Source organism: Lepisosteus oculatus, unplaced genomic scaffold, assembly GCF_040954835.1.
Source record: "Lepisosteus oculatus isolate fLepOcu1 unplaced genomic scaffold, fLepOcu1.hap2 HAP2_SCAFFOLD_64, whole genome shotgun sequence".
Lineage (NCBI taxonomy): Eukaryota > Metazoa > Chordata > Actinopteri > Semionotiformes > Lepisosteidae > Lepisosteus > Lepisosteus oculatus.
This window is the reverse complement of record NW_027168193.1, coordinates 215,746-232,760: the sequence shown is the minus strand read 5'-3', so window position 1 is coordinate 232,760 and position 17,015 is coordinate 215,746. Positions and strand designations below refer to the sequence as shown.

The 17,015-nt window shown below is 42.0% G+C and overlaps 4 non-coding genes across 4 annotated transcripts; 3 read left to right on the top strand and 1 right to left on the bottom strand.

Moving 5' to 3' along the window:
• Positions 1 to 4,461: 4,461 nt before the first annotated feature.
• Positions 4,462 to 4,543, top strand: trnas-gcu (transfer RNA serine (anticodon GCU)). The gene has a single exon. It is a non-coding gene; the product is annotated as a tRNA-Ser (tRNA).
• Positions 4,544 to 6,957: 2,414 nt separating this feature from the next.
• Positions 6,958 to 7,039, top strand: trnas-cga (transfer RNA serine (anticodon CGA)). The gene has a single exon. It is a non-coding gene; the product is annotated as a tRNA-Ser (tRNA).
• An 8,114-nt stretch (positions 7,040 to 15,153) lies between these two features.
• trnaq-uug (transfer RNA glutamine (anticodon UUG)) lies at positions 15,154 to 15,226 on the bottom strand. The gene has a single exon. It is a non-coding gene; the product is annotated as a tRNA-Gln (tRNA).
• Positions 15,227 to 16,419: 1,193 nt separating this feature from the next.
• Positions 16,420 to 16,493, top strand: trnan-guu (transfer RNA asparagine (anticodon GUU)). Its single transcript has one exon. It is a non-coding gene; the product is annotated as a tRNA-Asn (tRNA).
• The last annotated feature ends 522 nt before the right edge of the window (positions 16,494 to 17,015 follow it).

Genomic DNA, 17,015 nt, shown 5'->3' with positions numbered 1-17,015 from the left:
TAACACCACTTCCAGCTGGAAGCTTTGTTTTTCCCTGTAGCTCACCCTCATCCTGGTACTGACCTGGCTCACACCTGCTTAGCTTCAGTGGGTTTTCAGTTGCGAGTTGCAAAAGTTGGGATACAAGTGTAGCGGCAATGCTTGTTAATAAGACAGAATTAAGCGTTGGTATGCTGTCCTAAATGAAGCCCCATCTCACCCCCCATCTCTGTGGTGCAGCCACAGAGAAAGTATTCATGCAGACTGATTTAAGTTGTTTTCTTTTGATAGGGAACAGCTCCCAGACAGGGATGCACTTAGCTAAGCCTGGCTATCATGATCAATGGTCATCCATTGGCGCCTATCTGTCTAGGGAGTGCTGAATGGACATCTGGACTGCATTCTTAAGTGTCAAGAGTAAGTGACTTATATCTCACCTTGACCAACCAATCAGGGACTGGCAGGGCGTGGTAATACCACGTGGGTCTCCAATGCCCGCCAAACTCTCAACCAATCAGCACACATCTGTGTCTTGGTCAAAAAGGGAGCGCAAGCTCAGATCGGGGCTCTCCTTGGCCATTTTCGCGCATCCTCAGAGACAATCACGTGACAACTGCTGTTGTCTGCATAGGGACTTGGACTTTGTTCTAAGCGCGAGGCCAAGCATCCCGTACGTACTCAGAATTCTACTAACGTGAATGCTCCGTTTGATCAACGGCAGCCTACAGTTGGACCCTCGTCAACAACCTGAATAGCTTATTCAGAAGCAGCGCTGGACCGGGAACGAACCAGTTTCTTCCCAGGCAAAAGAGTGACTTGTGAGGACTCGCGGTCACACTCTGTGCATAGAGACTTTCTACTAGCCAGCCGGACTGCTGGTAGATCCCCTCGGAGCAACGACTGCCCTGCGCGCCGCAGTCAGATTCCTCCGCCCGTCCTACTCCGAGCTGCACCTTGACTGGTTGGCTGGTAGCCAGAGGACGCCGACACAACGCCCATTGGACAACCGCTGGAACAGAGGCTGCAACAGAGCTTGTCAGCTGGTTTGGTGTTCGTGCCGGGAAATTCCAAATCCATACACAGTGGATAAGTTAACCCCATGTTCTACATTGCGTCTCGAGAATTCAATTGTACCTCAACACAAGTTGTTATCAATTTAATTCATGAGTAATGTATTTACTTCCGAGTTTAGAGTAACAATGGGTAATAACACTGATTAGCGATTTGGTAACCGAACGATATATATTGACATATATTCTCTGTTGTGTATCTCTTTGTGTTTGCATCTCTTCGAGATTATATATCTTGTATATTGATAACCCTCACAGTAAGGTCTGCCGCTCGTATCCAGGCAGACTAGTATATGTTTGGTGCACAATTTATATTAATAAATGTATCTCGTGTATTGAACCCGTGTGTGTGCGTTGTTAGTTGTTCTGGCGATTGATTTTCTAAAAGCCCCAACGAACAACCTCGTGATTACTGCTACAATTAATAAGTGTCTCAGTAAACCCATCAAACCACTACATTTAATGGCGTCCCTGGGTGGGCGAGTTTAGAATGAAATGAGACTCAATCGCACAGAATAACTGATGTTGCTGTGAGTTCAAGTTCAGCACAGCACCGTGACTTTTATACGCGAATACCGGGTGTGCTGATAACTGCGTAAAGAAATCCCCCTGTTTTCTAGCGTTTAGTGTAACGTGTGCTGATTGGAAATCCATCTGCTCGGGTGTTTAGATTCCATACTGTATTTTGGTAAAAGGAAAAAAAGTAATACTCTTAAAGTTTCTCTGACGTAATGACAATGGCTGCTAAAATGTCTGAAGTGGAGTCGCTTATAAGTACTATTTCTAGCGACGACAATCCTGGTTACTGGAGCGGTATCGAAAAGTTGAACTTTGATGATATTGAGAAGCTGCAAGTAGATTTAGTAGCTAAGGTAGCGAACCAGCTTAACACAGGAGGGTCTGTGAACGCAGTTCAGGTCCTATCTAGTTTCGCCTTAAATCTAGCTAAACAGCTGGAACTGTCTTTGTCCGAGCTGACAAAGTTTCAAACGCTTCAGGGAAAGCTAGAAAGATATAAGGCGGAGCGAGTTGAGTTGTTGGATATAATCAGAGAAAAGAGAGTGAAAAGTGAGGAAAGTGAAGACAGACTCAGGGAAGTTTTAGGTAAATTAGATGACCTGTCTGCTAGAGAAACTGCGGCTGAGGTAGCTAGGAGAGACCTAGAAGCGAGCTTGAAAGAAAAAGAAAAAGAAATTGAGAGTTTAAATGAGCTCAGCCAGGAAAGGCAAAAGGAGTTAGATGCTGCCGTACTGGAAGCAAAACAGGCTAGATCCCACTTACATGCCAGCCCACCTAGCAGCCCGGAGCGCTCACCCAGGAGGTTTCTCCCGGCCAGGGTCTGTGGTCGGATCGGCATGGGGGAGATCGCCGAGTCCTGCGCGAGACGCAAGGGCGATTCAATTCAGGCATAGACCCCCTGCTCCTGATCACGGCCGTCTCCCTGCCCACGGAGAAACTGTAAAAATTAACCTCCACTCCCTGAGGCAGTTAGCCAAAGATGTAGAAAGGTTTGACCCGACAGTGTCAGGGAATAATGTGGAGACCTACATTGATGAGCTGAGATATACTTTGCAGTTTATGCCCGAAGCGTCCGAACAGGAAAAGGCTATGTTAGTAAGGAAAACTACCAGCCGAGCGGTCCACGAGTGGATGTCTAGACAAGGACCTGAGGTCTGTAATAGCTTTGAGGAGCTGTGTCAGGCAATGATCGGAGAATTTTCGGCTTTTATAGATCCCATATCTGCCGTGGCCACAGCGCACCATATTAAGCACGAAAAAGCTGAAGCCCCTCGCGACTATTACCCCTATTATATAATATTTTACTATTATATAACTTGTAAAATATTACCCCCGGTCCATTCTCTTCCAAAAGTGAGAAACACCTGTTTTCTACATTTTGTCTGTTTTAAAACCATATCTCTTTAAACCAAACCAAGAGTTTGTCTTTTGCACTGATATTCTGATTCATTTCAATTTCAAAGAAAAAAAAAACATTATCTTCCAAAGCATCATAAAATTGTCTATTCTTCCAGACTCTACTTCTCTCTTGTAGTAGTACAGCAGACCTTTCCAGGTGAGCAGATCACAGAGTCCGAAATATGCTTCCTCCATCAAGCAAAGTACCTGAACATGACTCGGTCTTCATAAAAGCGCCCCTGTAATAAAGAAATTAAATCCAAAATCAAGAGGGCAGTTGCCTACTGAAGTTCAAGAAGTCATCAATTTTAACCTAGCAACACATTAAAGGCTGCATCTATACAAGTACGATTCTAGAAATGCTCACCAGATTACGTTTTAAGAAAGAACTGCGCCTCAGGTTCCGCCGAGATCTTAACTCGGATGGCAGGATTCAGAGTCCGGAGTGCGGACTGATGGCGCACGGAGGGTCCACATACTGTGGATCCCTCAGTTTTCTTCCGCGTGTTTAAACCGCCAGCGTGTGGCTCTCCTGTCCCCGTGACCTCATTGCTCTGCTCTCGCCTCTGTGCAGCCGAGCCCGACTCATGGTAAAGTGGAAAAAAATATGCCCTCAACGTGGGATTTACTCTGGATCGAGGATAGATGTCACCTTTTTATCGTTGAACAGGATGTATGTGATGTGGCGACTAGGTTCAATTTTGTATCCTTTTAAAAGATTAAGGACTGGGGTGAGCGGGATTTATCACCCTTTCAGCTAAGAACCCGACGTGAGCACCGTTTAAGCTGCATAGACTCGGTCGTTTAACTCTTCTCCATTAGCAGGGTTAAGGTTAAAGAAAAAAAACATTGCTGACTTCTTTTTTTTTTGCCAGCCGCGAGCGCTGATTAGCAAGGTTTGTATTTCATGTTTTGCAAGTTGCATCCATTTTAAGAAAAACAAGTCGTTCAAGACAGGAAATGAATACTTGCATTTAATTAAGTCTAGGCGTATGCGGTTGTCCATAATGACCAGTTCTGTTCGAGAACACAGCACAAAAAAAGGCACCGCTGGGATTCGGACCCAGGATTTCTTGTTTACTAGACAGGCGCTTTAACCAACTAAGCCACGGCGCCCCGGGAGTACTGTTTTTTTGCAGCCACTTGGACACACCACTCAGACACATCTGCATTCGGTGTGTGCTCCGCCTGCTCGCTGAGCAAGTTGCCACCTTTACATACAATAGCAACATCGACACCAAGAGAAAGGATGACAAATGGCTTTTATCTGGAACTTTTCATGTCCAAGGAGCTCAATGTGCTTTCTGTGTACAACAGGGCCACTGAACTCCACACTGGCCACTGAACCACAGCAGTGGCTTGCTGGCTTGACATCTCCCAAGGAAAATGTTGAAATCGCATGTGGAACAGGAAAAGGACCCTCGAGTACGAGGGAAAAAAAAGAAAAAGATCATCTGGAGCGTGCCAACCCGTGTCTGGACAGCCCAGTTTCATTGACGAGGTGGCCGAGTGGTTAAGGCGATGGACTGCTAATCCATTGTGCTCTGCACGCATGGGTTCGAATCCCATCCTCGGCGCTCTCTATGTCTGACACGTGTGCCTGTTAGATGTTGGCCCTCCTTCTGTTTGCTCCAGTACTAGAGCTGTACATTTTCTAGCGGTGGCTGAACATGGTATAGTAGGCTAACGTCGGTATCGAGCAGTGGCAGTAACAGTATTTACGTGCCGCTGCTGCCAAGTGGCTCTGGGTTGAGACCGCATTTTCACTTACTTGCAGCACAAATGGAGAAAGCGATTTTTGACAGTCTCTCGAGAGACTGCGCTAGGTGTTTAGGGATAGACTTTGTCAGTTCCCCCTGGGATGATGGCCTCTCAAATAGTTTGTGATTCCTCTAGACGTTTATACAGTAGAAGCCTGCTTCGTGGCTTAAATCCAAGCTAAGGAAACGAGTTAGAGGTCTGATGCAGAACTGCACTGTATGTGTGAGGAAAGCTGCCCCCTTCTGTTCCATGTCGACTGAACAGAGGACTGTAAAGGATACGACCAAGAAACTTTAGGATGCTGGTTGGAATCCAGCTCCAAAGAAGCCCCTTTGGGTGTTATGTCATGAAAAAGTAAGAACAGAGAATCTCCCTTTGATCAAAAGCGCAACAGAACTGTTTTCCGTGGAGCAGGTTTCAGACCCGTAGACCTGTTTTATTTGTATGGCGTTCGTAAGCGCGCAAAACAAGGACAATTCCTGCGTCTAACACGAATGTAAATGCTTTTGAAAGTGCAGTGTGGTGCAGCTTGTAAAATCCTTGTCCACATTTGTGGTTTGTTGATGTTTTTTTTCTGTCTGCCAAAGTTGCATTTTGACATCCGGACGGTGAGACTTTATCATTTGAACGTGAAGCCAGCCTTAAACCCTCTGAGGCGTGTCTGTCTGCCGGCATGTATCTTGTGAAAGGTATTTTTTTTTTAACGGAGAGCGACTTTAAAAAGGTTTCCGCAGACACCTCGCACTCCGGAGGAGGAATGCGGCGGCGGCGAGCTCACTGTAGTTGTGGCCGAGTAGTTAAGGCGATGGACTTGAAATCCATTGAGGACTCCCCGCTCAGGTTCGAATCCTGCTGACTACGGCGTCTGCTGCACGTCGCCTTGTGCCTGTGTGGCAAAGGCGAAGTGCCGCTTCTCCTTTCCTGGTACTATAAAAATGCTACATCGCTTGGTCCTGCTTCCATGGAAAGCAGTTCTTCAGGTAATTCTACTCTCTTACCAAAGCTGTTAGGTTCCTTTCCGTGGTGAGATGGGTTGTCATGCAACGCTTCCACATAGTGCCGACAGACAAGTGTGTTGCGGGAGAAGAGAAAAGTGTTAGAAGATTTAAGAGTTTCTTAGGTGGAGCCAAAATCAAGTGTCACAAATGCAAGTGGGAAGTCAAAATAAGCGGAAGTTATCTGCTGGTCCGGCACAGTTTGCCATGCTTTTGTCATATACTGTAAAGTGGTGTCGAACTGGGTGTCGAACTGGAGCCGCACCATTTGCATATGTGAGGCTCCAGTTATACATCGAGTGTCACATTAAATGACAAAAATGAAGAGAGTTGTAGCAGCTGGAGAGGTTTTCTTACAACTCTTGAGCTGACACAGTTTTGGAAAATGTTTCCTTCACGCTGCACTGTACAACATAGGCAGCCAAGAGTCTCCAAAACAAAACAGAATGGACAGATAGGAGAAAATTCCCACTCGTCCTGAAGTTCCCAAAATCCAGCACTGAGCGTAAACAAAGTGTCTAAGTAGCGTGGTAATGCTAACCCTAACCCTAGCTGGAGTTTGAGCAATCCAGCACTGAGCGTAAAAAGATGAGTCAAAGTTACGTCTAATCGGATTAGTTTCCTTAGAGCTGGTTCAGAGTTTGCTCAAGAGTTTACCTTTCACAGATGCGCAAAGAAGAATGTTGGGGGTGCACGCTTCAAGGCGCCTTACAGCTGTAGGGAGTGATTCGAGACGATTCGTGGCGTGTGCTCGTTCCCATGTACCGTACGACCCGGGGTGCAGTGCTAGGATGACGTACAATACCACTTGGGCACGTAACGGCGTTATGTGCAGGGTTTTCGTTTGTTCGTTTTGTTTTGCTCTGCTTTGCTTTGTTTTGCTTTCCATCGCGTTGGTAAGAGCGTAAATAAAAATGCGATTCCTGCGTCTACCACTAATGTAAGAGCTATTTCAAGTGCGACGTGGTGCGGCTTTTCAAATGCTTGTGGGCATTTCTCTGTTGTTGATTCTTTTTTTGTGTGTAACAAAGTGGCATTTTCATGTCCGGACGGGGAGACTTTATCATTCCGACATGAAGCCAGCCTTAAACCCTCTGAGGCGTGTCTGTCTGCCGGCACGTATTTTGTCAAAGGTATTATTTTTTTTTAACGGAGAGCGACTTTGAAAAGGTTTCCAAAGCCACGTCGCACTCCGTGTTAGATTAAAGGAGGAATGCGGCGATGGTGAACTCGCTGTAGTCGTGGCCGAGTGGTTAAGGCGATGGACTCGAAATCCGTTGGGGACTCCCCATGCAGGTTCAAATCTTGCCGACTACGGCGTCTGCCGCACGTCTCCTTGTGCCTGCGCGGCAAAGGTGAAGTGCCGCTTCTCCTTCCCTGGTACTATAAAAACACTAAATAGCTTGGCCCCGCTGCCATGGAAATGAGTTCTTCAGATAACCACACATCTTGCGTTCGCACCTCTGGTGTTCTACTTATGCCTTTGAAAACCTAATGAATAAAACTGAAAGAACCGACACAATATGTAGGTGCTCGTAAAGCATGCATTAAAGAACTGTTAACAGCAAGGGTTTCAGTGGGTTAACTGAGGAGAAGGCGTGATCGCTAATTGTTGACTTTTTATTTGGTGTTAGAAACACTCTTACTGTGCATGACGTGCAACAAATTTAGCCACAGAAATTGCATCACGCTTTCATGTATGCTATTGCAGACACCAACGTTGCCTAGATAGAAAACCGAAATAGCCGTGGGTTTGCTTGCTGGTCTGAAGGATCTCTCTTCGAATCTCTATCATTTGTCAATGGAAGTAAAAGGTGCTGCAATCTGATACGTTCAGAATCAAACCCGCAGCTGTTGTTCGACTTTATTTCTTGACTAATTACAACTGAGTGTCGCATGAGCAGTTACGTAAACTTGTCTGATATATTTGAACACAAATGCCGTTCTTCAATTAAAACTAACAGTACATTGTCAGGGACATTCAGTTCTATACAAACAAGAGACAGACAAGAGAACATTTAGTATATAATAGACAGAAAGAGGTTCGAATCCTGCCGACTACGTTGTCCACCTCCTGTCGTTGTGTTTCGGCGCAAGCAAAGAAGCGCGCCTGTTCGGTGTTCCTGGTGGTTTTAAAATGCCAAATTGCTTGTACCCGCTCCCTTGCAAATAAGTTCTTCAGCGTCCGCGAATGGCATTTTACAGCTGGAAGCAGATGTCGACGCTTTTTGCACAGAGCACCAAAAAAGCGTCTTTTTTGAAGGCCCGGGTTCTGAGCGTTGGTGGTTCAGTGGTAGAATTCTCGCCTGCCACGCGGGAGGCTCGGCTTTGATTCCCGGCCAATGCAGTGGCTTTTGCAGCGAGCTGCTCCATCACTTGCATCCCCTTGCAACTCGCAACTGAAAACCCACTGAAGCTAAGCAGGTGTGAGCCAGGTCAGTACCCGGATGAGGGTGAGCTACAGGGAAAAACAAAGCTTCCAGCTGGAAGCGGTGTTAATGGTGCCGGCGGTGGGGCGCTCACCCTGAGGTCTGTGCGGGTCCCAATGCCCCAGCATAGTGACGGAGACACTGTGTTGTAAAAGGGCGCTGTCTTTTGGATGAGATGTAAAACCGAGGTCACAGCGCTCTGTGGTCATTAAAAATGACCACCAAAACCTTTGACAAAAGCTCTTGGTAATTGATCGTCTTCAATAATGCTTCTCCTTTAGGTACATTTTAAATCAGCTGAAAAATTCTGTGAAATGGGGGGCACTTCAGGCCAGTGTAGGATTTGGGTTACAAGAACCATGAAACTGCATGAGAAAGCCCGTACACTGAATTACACGGCTTTCTATTCAAAGGAGGGCAAAAGAAATTCCCTGAGTTCGATTTTTTGCAGCACAGAGAGAGCCACTGTCGTGAGGCCGGTTAGCTCAGTTGGTTAGAGCATGGTGCTAATAACGCCAAAGTCACGGGTTCGTGCCCCTTACTGGCCAGGTCCTTTTCTCCTCTCTTACCAAAGCTGTTAGGTTCCTTTCCGTGGTGAGAGGGGTTGTCATGCAACGCTGCCACATAGTGCCGACAGACAATTAAATGACAAAAATGAAGAGTTAAAGCAGCTGGAGAGGTTCTCTTACAACTTTTGAGCTGACACAGTTTTGGAAAATAATTCCTTCACGCTGCAGTGTACCATATAGGCAGCCAAGAGTCTCCAAAACAAAACAGAATTGACAGTCATATATGTCCATTAACCCCGGTTTTAAACGCAGCATCATGTCTGCCATCATAAGAATATGAGTCCAATATTTTAGAATATAGTCAGAATGACTTCTAACCTTAGCTGTGGTGTCTTTAATCCCTATTGCTCAATGCATGGTGTACGTACTGCATACATGTGTCTTGAGAATGAGGAATGGGCCCCTGAGACAGTCATTTGCCTGTTTCACAAATGATCGTATTTTACTAGAGATTCTGTTTGGGATTCAGATGTGCATTCGGACAGCAATCCCTTTCAAGAAATGATATGTTCTGGATGAGGTCAAAGGTGCTAGAACACTGTATTTAGGATGTGTTTGCAGTGATTGTGTGTCTCCTGCTTCAACGCAGTGATATATAGATGTGCTCCTGTAATTTATTGGTACATGCCCAGGGCAGTAAGTAGTCTGAGGATTTATTTCCAGACGGCATAGAGCAGTGAAGCACTTCTACTTAAATTATTACATTATACACAATTTGAGTTCATTTTAAAAAGTAAAAGGTAATGAAAGGAATGCATTTTCATAAGAAAGATAATACCGATATGCATGTGATAATCTTCCTTATATCATGTAGTGCGTCATTTGGACACTTTGTGGGCTTGAAATACAAAGAAAATCATGTTCTATGGTACAAGATAAATACAAAACTTAATCATTTATTTTAATTAGATTTGTTTATAAAGCATAAGCAATCATTTATTACATTAATATATGTGAAAATGACATTTTAGCACCATAATATTACATACAGGTCTCTAGCTTCAACACAGTGATATATATATATATGCTCAGTGATTTATTGGTACATGCCCAGGGCAATAATCAGAATTAGTATTTATTTCCATACGGGCTACAGGTAATGTTGTGAAATACTTCAACACACTGGATCGCAGATTTAGACCCCCTGCACTCTTACTCCTTAAAAACCAAAGAAATGAAGATATGTAGCAATCACATTGTAACAGGGGTGACAGTGACTTAATGCTTATACTACTGGACTTCTGGTACCTTTAGGGTACGGTGTTCCCTGAAGGGCTCTCAAACCCCGCATTTCAGATGCCTAGCTGTATTGCTGATGTGTTGCACCTCAGAATCACTTTTAAACCTTACCTCTGGTATCTTTAATCCCTATTGCTCAACGCATGGTGAAAGTATTGCATAAATGTGTCTGAAAATGAGCAATGGGCACCTGAGAGACTCATTTGCCTGTTTCACAAATGATCATATTTGACTAGAGATTCTGTTTGGGATTCAGTTGTGCATTCTGACAGCAATCTCTTTCAAAAAATGATTTTACCTTATCGCGGCTTTGCCCTTCTTGCCTTTTTGGACAATATCTCCATCTTGTGGTCGTTGTTGGTAATGTCTAGACAATATCTCCATCTTGTGGTCGTTGTTGGTAATGTTTTCTTATGCCCTTTTTTTATTTCAATTCTCTATTAGATGATTCTAGAATCTCTACAATAGAGTTGAAAACATCAGTTTTATAGCAGACAATATGACATTATTTATAGTCCAATTAGAAATTTATTACCCTGTTTTTAACATAATAACAAATTAAAACTAAGTTTGGAACACCAGGGAACATAAAAAATGATTTTTAGGAAAACCATGAGGTTCTCTGTGTCCGATGCCTGCAAGGGGAGAAAGCTAGAATCCTTTGATTTTTCCAAATTTGAAAATAAACATCATATAACAACAGCTTTCATTCCTAGGAGTGAAAAACAACCATTTTTGAAGACATATTAGTTTCTAAAACACTACAATAAAGTTAAAAACATCCATTTTATATTACATTATTTTTTGTGAAATAATTAAATTGGCTTATTTCTCTCGCATTAAATTGGCTACAAATGCAAGAATTCAACCAGATATTCTTGTAAAATGTATAATGTTGCATTGCAGTTAGTTAATGTAGTTAGTCCATAGTCAGCAATCTAAACTTTATTGTTAAGCTTTAATGATTGATGTTGTACCAGTAACCTTTAGAAATACTATAGTACTTCACAAATGCTTTGTGTGTTTGGAAACCTTTTGAGTAAAAGCCTTATAAAAATAGGTTTAGTTTTTACAGGACATCACAAAGAAATAGGATGGTATAATTCTTATAATTGCTTAGTGATTGTATTTGGAAGATTATGCACTAAACAGACTTCAGGAATGCCAGTGGATCATTGTGCTATTTGGAATTATTCCAAAAATCAAGTGACCTCTTTGCTGTAGTATTTTTAGTATTATTTATTTAGTATTAATAAAGAATAGATTTATTAAAGTCGTGCGATGTGCAAGCGGGATATGTAAAATAATTTAAAATAAAGTTTTTTATTATTGTTATAGAGAAACATGATCAGATTTTCTCTGGTTCAGAAAAAAAACGATTAAAATCTGTAATCTTTCCACTTGTATGTCATCAGACATTAACGAGTACAACCCCCCTCTCTGCCGGAGTGCTGGCTGTGACGAATTAAACCAATTTCACAGGTGTTTTCAAAGTAGGAAGTACAGTGTTAACTAGTAGATGGCCTCCTCAATGAAATCGCTTCAACATGCTAATGCGTTGGTGTAACAGTCCGGGCGTGGCAAGCTTCCAATGTCAACTCGACTCGATTGGAAGACAATGAACGTATTTTAGCCCTAAATGAATTAATAGCAAACATGGTTTACATAAAAGACATTTTTCCAAGAAAGTTTATAATAATACAATCTATAGTTGAAATCTGAGCCTAAATATAAAGAAAAAAGCATTTTCAGAGAGCAATCACGCTGTGTTTATGTAGAAAAAGCGATTAGGTTTATGAGCAATCTAATTACCTATTCGCTTAAAACGCTATATAAAATAAAGTTTATTTAAAGATGAATGATAAGTGTCGCAGTTTTAATAATTTTCGTAGTAGGGCTTGGACAGATTCCAAGTGCATTTTTGCAATTTACGTTGCATTGTCCAATGTGATGTTGTAATACAGTTTAGAATACAGTAAGTCTAAACTGTATCAGCTTTATTTATGGGTTGCAATTTAGAAAAAGTCAAAAACCGCACTCAAAATCCAATTTAGAGCTTTCTGGCAAGAGGAGACACCCAAATTATAATGTAACATGCCACTGTTTGTGCATGAACAAAGTTATACTGCAATTTTCCTTAGATACGCGATTAAAAAAAATAATTTTTTTGAATCCCCGGCCAAACACATTCCATAAGAATCAGCGCTTTTATACAGTATATCGCCTTTAAACACGCGTTTACGATTTAAATCAAAACTCGATTCAAATCAATATAAATGTTTATTTTGTAACGCATAGGTGACTATTCATTGTTATTAAAAAGACGTAAATTCGATCATGTTGTGATATTTAGAAATATAAATTTGTTTTGATGCGAGTGAGGTTTTATTTAATCTCTGACCAAGGGAAATGTTTCATTTTTTCAAAGAAATGTTTGTTAAAAATTAAAGTCATAGTTCCATGAGATTCAACCACAGACCATGTGACATAGGAGTCAGGAACCTAACCCACAGCACCACCAGCGCAGTCACATGCTGAGGGCTGAAAAAGCACTACAGAAACATTATCGACTATAAAATAATGTAATTAGGCACAGAAGAAGTTTACAGCACAGTACAATAATAAATGCTGACCATGACTTTAGAAGCATAAATTACCTTACACTCAATTTAAACACAAGCTGTCTTTAGCCCTCTAAGCTGGTTCATACAGAAATGTAGAGAACCAGGCTCAGAACACACAGCTTCATTAGCGAATACATATGCAGAACAACTAGAGAAGATGTTTTACAGAGGATGGATTTTTAGAAACATCCCATCAGTGACATCACTGAAGTCAACTCCTAGGTAACTGTCGTGTGGATAGTTTCACAAGAATCAGACAAAGGTTTAAGCATCGCTTATTTTAGATAAAACTGCAAAAAAACAACAACAACCCATAATGTACTTCTTTGCGGCTCTGTTTGCCCAAATCATATATTCACAACGTGAAATTAGAAAATAGTATTACGTAACCAAAAACCGCAATATGGAAACAGGACCTGTGTAATTGTTGACAGATGATGTACTCGTAACATTTTTACAAGACGAACTACAACATTTAAAAAATGACTTGTATGTACTTGATATCTCTAATCAATCCACTGCACTGCATTAAAACAAAACAAAAACTAAAACGCCCTGGGCATACCGTTTCGCGCTTCTTATCAGTTGCTCAAAAGCAATTTGACCGTATGAAATGCATAATATAAACCTAGAAACATATACGTGAGGAGTATTTACGTAGTATCGGTGTCAAGACATACCTCTCAAATACTGTAAATCAAGTTAAAAATATCTCAAGACCGATTCTGGTCATAATGAAACCATGTTTCGTGTATGTTTTCTTTAAAGTACCGAGACCACCCATATACTGTATGTTTATGTTCCAAAATTAATATCGTTTATGGCCTTCACACGCGTTGCATTACGCTCCTATTCTTTTTATGCTCAGGCACTAAGATTTCCCTTCAGTGGTAAAATTCCATATAAATATTCAATACTTAAACGGGCACAGTTAAGACATTAAATATACATATACATATACATATACAAACTGTATACAGTACAGTTTGCATACGGTAATATGTTTATGTTCCTAAATCAATCTCTTTTATGAGCATGTGAAAGGCATGGTGAATCGATTCTCAAAAATTACTGTACTTTGCATGATTGGAAAAAAATGCGTGATTGCGAAATGCTGTGGTGTTACTTTTACAAAGAAGGTCAGTGAAAAAAATAATGTGGACCAGGGCAATACTTTGAGTTTACAGCTTGTCCAAGGTCATTTATTATTAATACTATTAGTAATATCTTCATTAAAGACTTTGATGGCTACAGCTCAAACATGAGAAGTTGAGCTTTATTAGCTCCACCTTGCGGAAATTCCGGATACTATTATTTTGCTAGCGGTATTTACCGGTAACTCGCGGTATTTACCGGTAACTCGCGGTAGACTGCGTACAGCGTACCGGAAAATAATGCAGTATCGCCCGCACATTTTGAATGGCTGCATCTGTAGCAATCATATTGTAGCAGACACTCATTTGCCTGTTTCACAAATGATCATATTTTACTAGAGATTCTGTTTGGGATACGGATGTGCATTCTGACACCAATCTCTTACAAAAAATGATTTTACCTTATCGCGGCTTTGCCCTTCTTGCCTCTTTGGACAATATCTCCATCTTGTGGTCGTTGTTGGTAATGTCTAGACAATATCTCCATCTTGTGGTCGTTGTTGGTAATGTCTTCTTATAGATAGATACTTTATTGATCCCGTGAGGGAAATTGCAGTGCAACAGCAGCTTAACACACACAACACAGCCACAGTGTAACGAATTATATAATAATAGTACAATACTGTATATATACTGTATATATATATATGAAACAGAAATAGAAACAGAAACAGGAATCGCTTACTCACCTGGAGAATCTCTGTAGGAATATATAGCATTTATCAATGGAAATAAAAGCTGCTTTAATACAGTGCATGTTCAAACTCAAACCCTCAGCTGCTGTTCTTGTTTGTTTTGGGACGAATTGCAACTGAGCATCGCATGAGCCGTTACGTACCCTTATCTGTTTGGCAATTTCAAGGGAGGAGTTAGGTCAGAATGGGTAGGCTGCAAAACAACAAGTAAAGATTTATTCCAAGATGAAACGTTGTGGCGGTTTTCTTATCTTTTCAGCATGGACTAAACTTTTACGTGTTCCTTATATGCTATATATGTATATATTAGCACCAATGTCGTTCTTAAAAACTAACATGAAATTGTCAGGGACATTCAGCTATATACAAAGACGAGACAGACAAAGTAATAATTCTGTATTAACGTGGCCTACATATTGACGCAATGATCGAACTAACTGACATGTTCTGATTCAGATCCCCTGCAGTTCATGCCAATTAGAACAATAGCAATGCTGAGTCCTCCCCACCCTGCTGAGCACAAATTCAGCTGCTCTCCAGTTCTGTTCTGCATGTTTTTTCATTGCAATTGAGCTCGGAGCTGGAGATTATCTCCATACAGTTCTGTGTTAACTAGCCCGCACTTGCGTGCTAATTTACGGGTTGTGGCAGATGCTTTTCTATAGTTCATATACATGACGGCAACCTGTTACCGAGGAACCTGAGAGGTTTAAAAGCCTCACGAGCCAGGCAGGACTCGAACCTACAATCTTCTGATCCAAAGTCAGACGCGTTATCCATTACGCCACTGGCCCATAGAACATGCGCTTGCACTCCACCACAGAGAGCTCTACACTGCTACTAGTAGTACACCTCCCCATCTAAATTTTCACAGCAAGAAACTTGTGTTTCCTACTATTTTTATCAGGTTTAAAATATCATCTCCTTAAAACAGAAAAAGTGTTGATGTGTCGTGCTGAAATTCCGATTGATTTTGAATTCAAAGAAAAAACGTTTTCTTCCAAAACACCGTGAAATTGTCACATCTTGCAGACAATAGGTGTATTCCATGTTGAAAAGAGAAAAAAGAAAACAATGGAGCCTTTTACAGGTGTGAGGCTTCTTCAGGTGTGAGAAGACCTCACGGCCGAAACGTTGTGTTTCCTTTCTTCTCTTTTCAGCATGCAATAAACCTATTACTTGTTCCTTTGCAGCCGAGGCATGCTGACGTAGCTACCCAGCTGAACATCTTGCAGACTCTACAGTACTTCTCTCCTGTAGAAGTAAAGCAGGGCTTGCTGGGTGAGCTTTTGCTCCGGTAAATTAGGTCACGTGTCATGTTAAATCACTTCTTCTAAACACAACATTTGCTGGTGCTAGCTTTCCCCATGAAAAGAGACATTTCCCTTACAGTACATGACATATCGTTTTTATTCTATCAATAAGTATAGAAATTAAACAAAAGAAAAAATGGTGTCGCCAAAGAATGCACAGCTCTGTCGCCTTGGGGAGGTGTCAAGGGCATTGAACTCCTTGGACATGAAAAGTGCCCGATAAATGCCATTTCTCATCATTTCTCTTGGCGTCAGTTCTGCTATTAAATGGGACGGAGGCAACGGGCTCAGAGAGCAGGTTAAGTGCACACCGAACGCAGATGTGTCCAAGTGTCTGTAAAAGCGCGGTGCTCCGCTGGCGCTGTTCCCTAGTGGCTTAAAGTGCCCGCCTAGTAAGCAGGCGATCCTGGGTCTGAATACCAGCGGTGCCTCTCTCCGTGTCTTGTTGTGCCGAATGTATCATTTCAGACAAACATGTACAGCTTGGTTCAGTTTAATGCAAGAATTCATTTCCTTTCTGGAATAACTTGTTTTTGAAGAAATCCATACAGCTTGTGAAAGATGAAATCCATTTCTTGGTTGTCAGTGGAAAAAGATTGCCGGCTGCAAGAAGCGCAAGTGATTGTTTTCTTTGACCATAAACCTGCAAATGTAGGGAGTACAAGCGGCCGTCAGTCTCTGTGGCGCAATCGGTTAGCGCGTTCGGCTGTTAACCGAAAGGTTGGTGGTTCAAGCCCACCCAGGGACGCATGTCTCCGTTTTTCCAATGTAAACATCATCACCGCTAAAGAAGATGGCGCAGAAGGCTCCACAGTCGAAACGTTGTGCTTCTTTTCTTCTCTTTTCAGCATGGAGTAAACCTTTGCTTGATCGTTTGCAGCCTACGCATGCTGACACAGCTACCTTTCTCTTAACGCGCCTCAATCATTATTCACCAAAACCATCAGCAGAATGTGTCGCCTTTGTGGTGATGTCACTCCTCTGCTTCACAAATGTCCTTAGTGACGGACCATTTCTTTCTGCCATTTTTCCGGAGCGGTTATTGATTGCTCCATCATTTCCCTCATACTTTCCATCCCTAGATTGAAAAAAAAAGAACAGAAACAGGCTGACAGGACGACAATCAAATTGCAAAAACTCATCAAAGCACTCGATAGAGTATTTGAATCCACAAGTAGCTACGAGCAACTTTGTCCTGGCTTGTATGAAAGTCGGAAAATGTCAAAAAGACAAAGATGGTGGCTTTTTCATATCTGTTCTTTTATTTTTA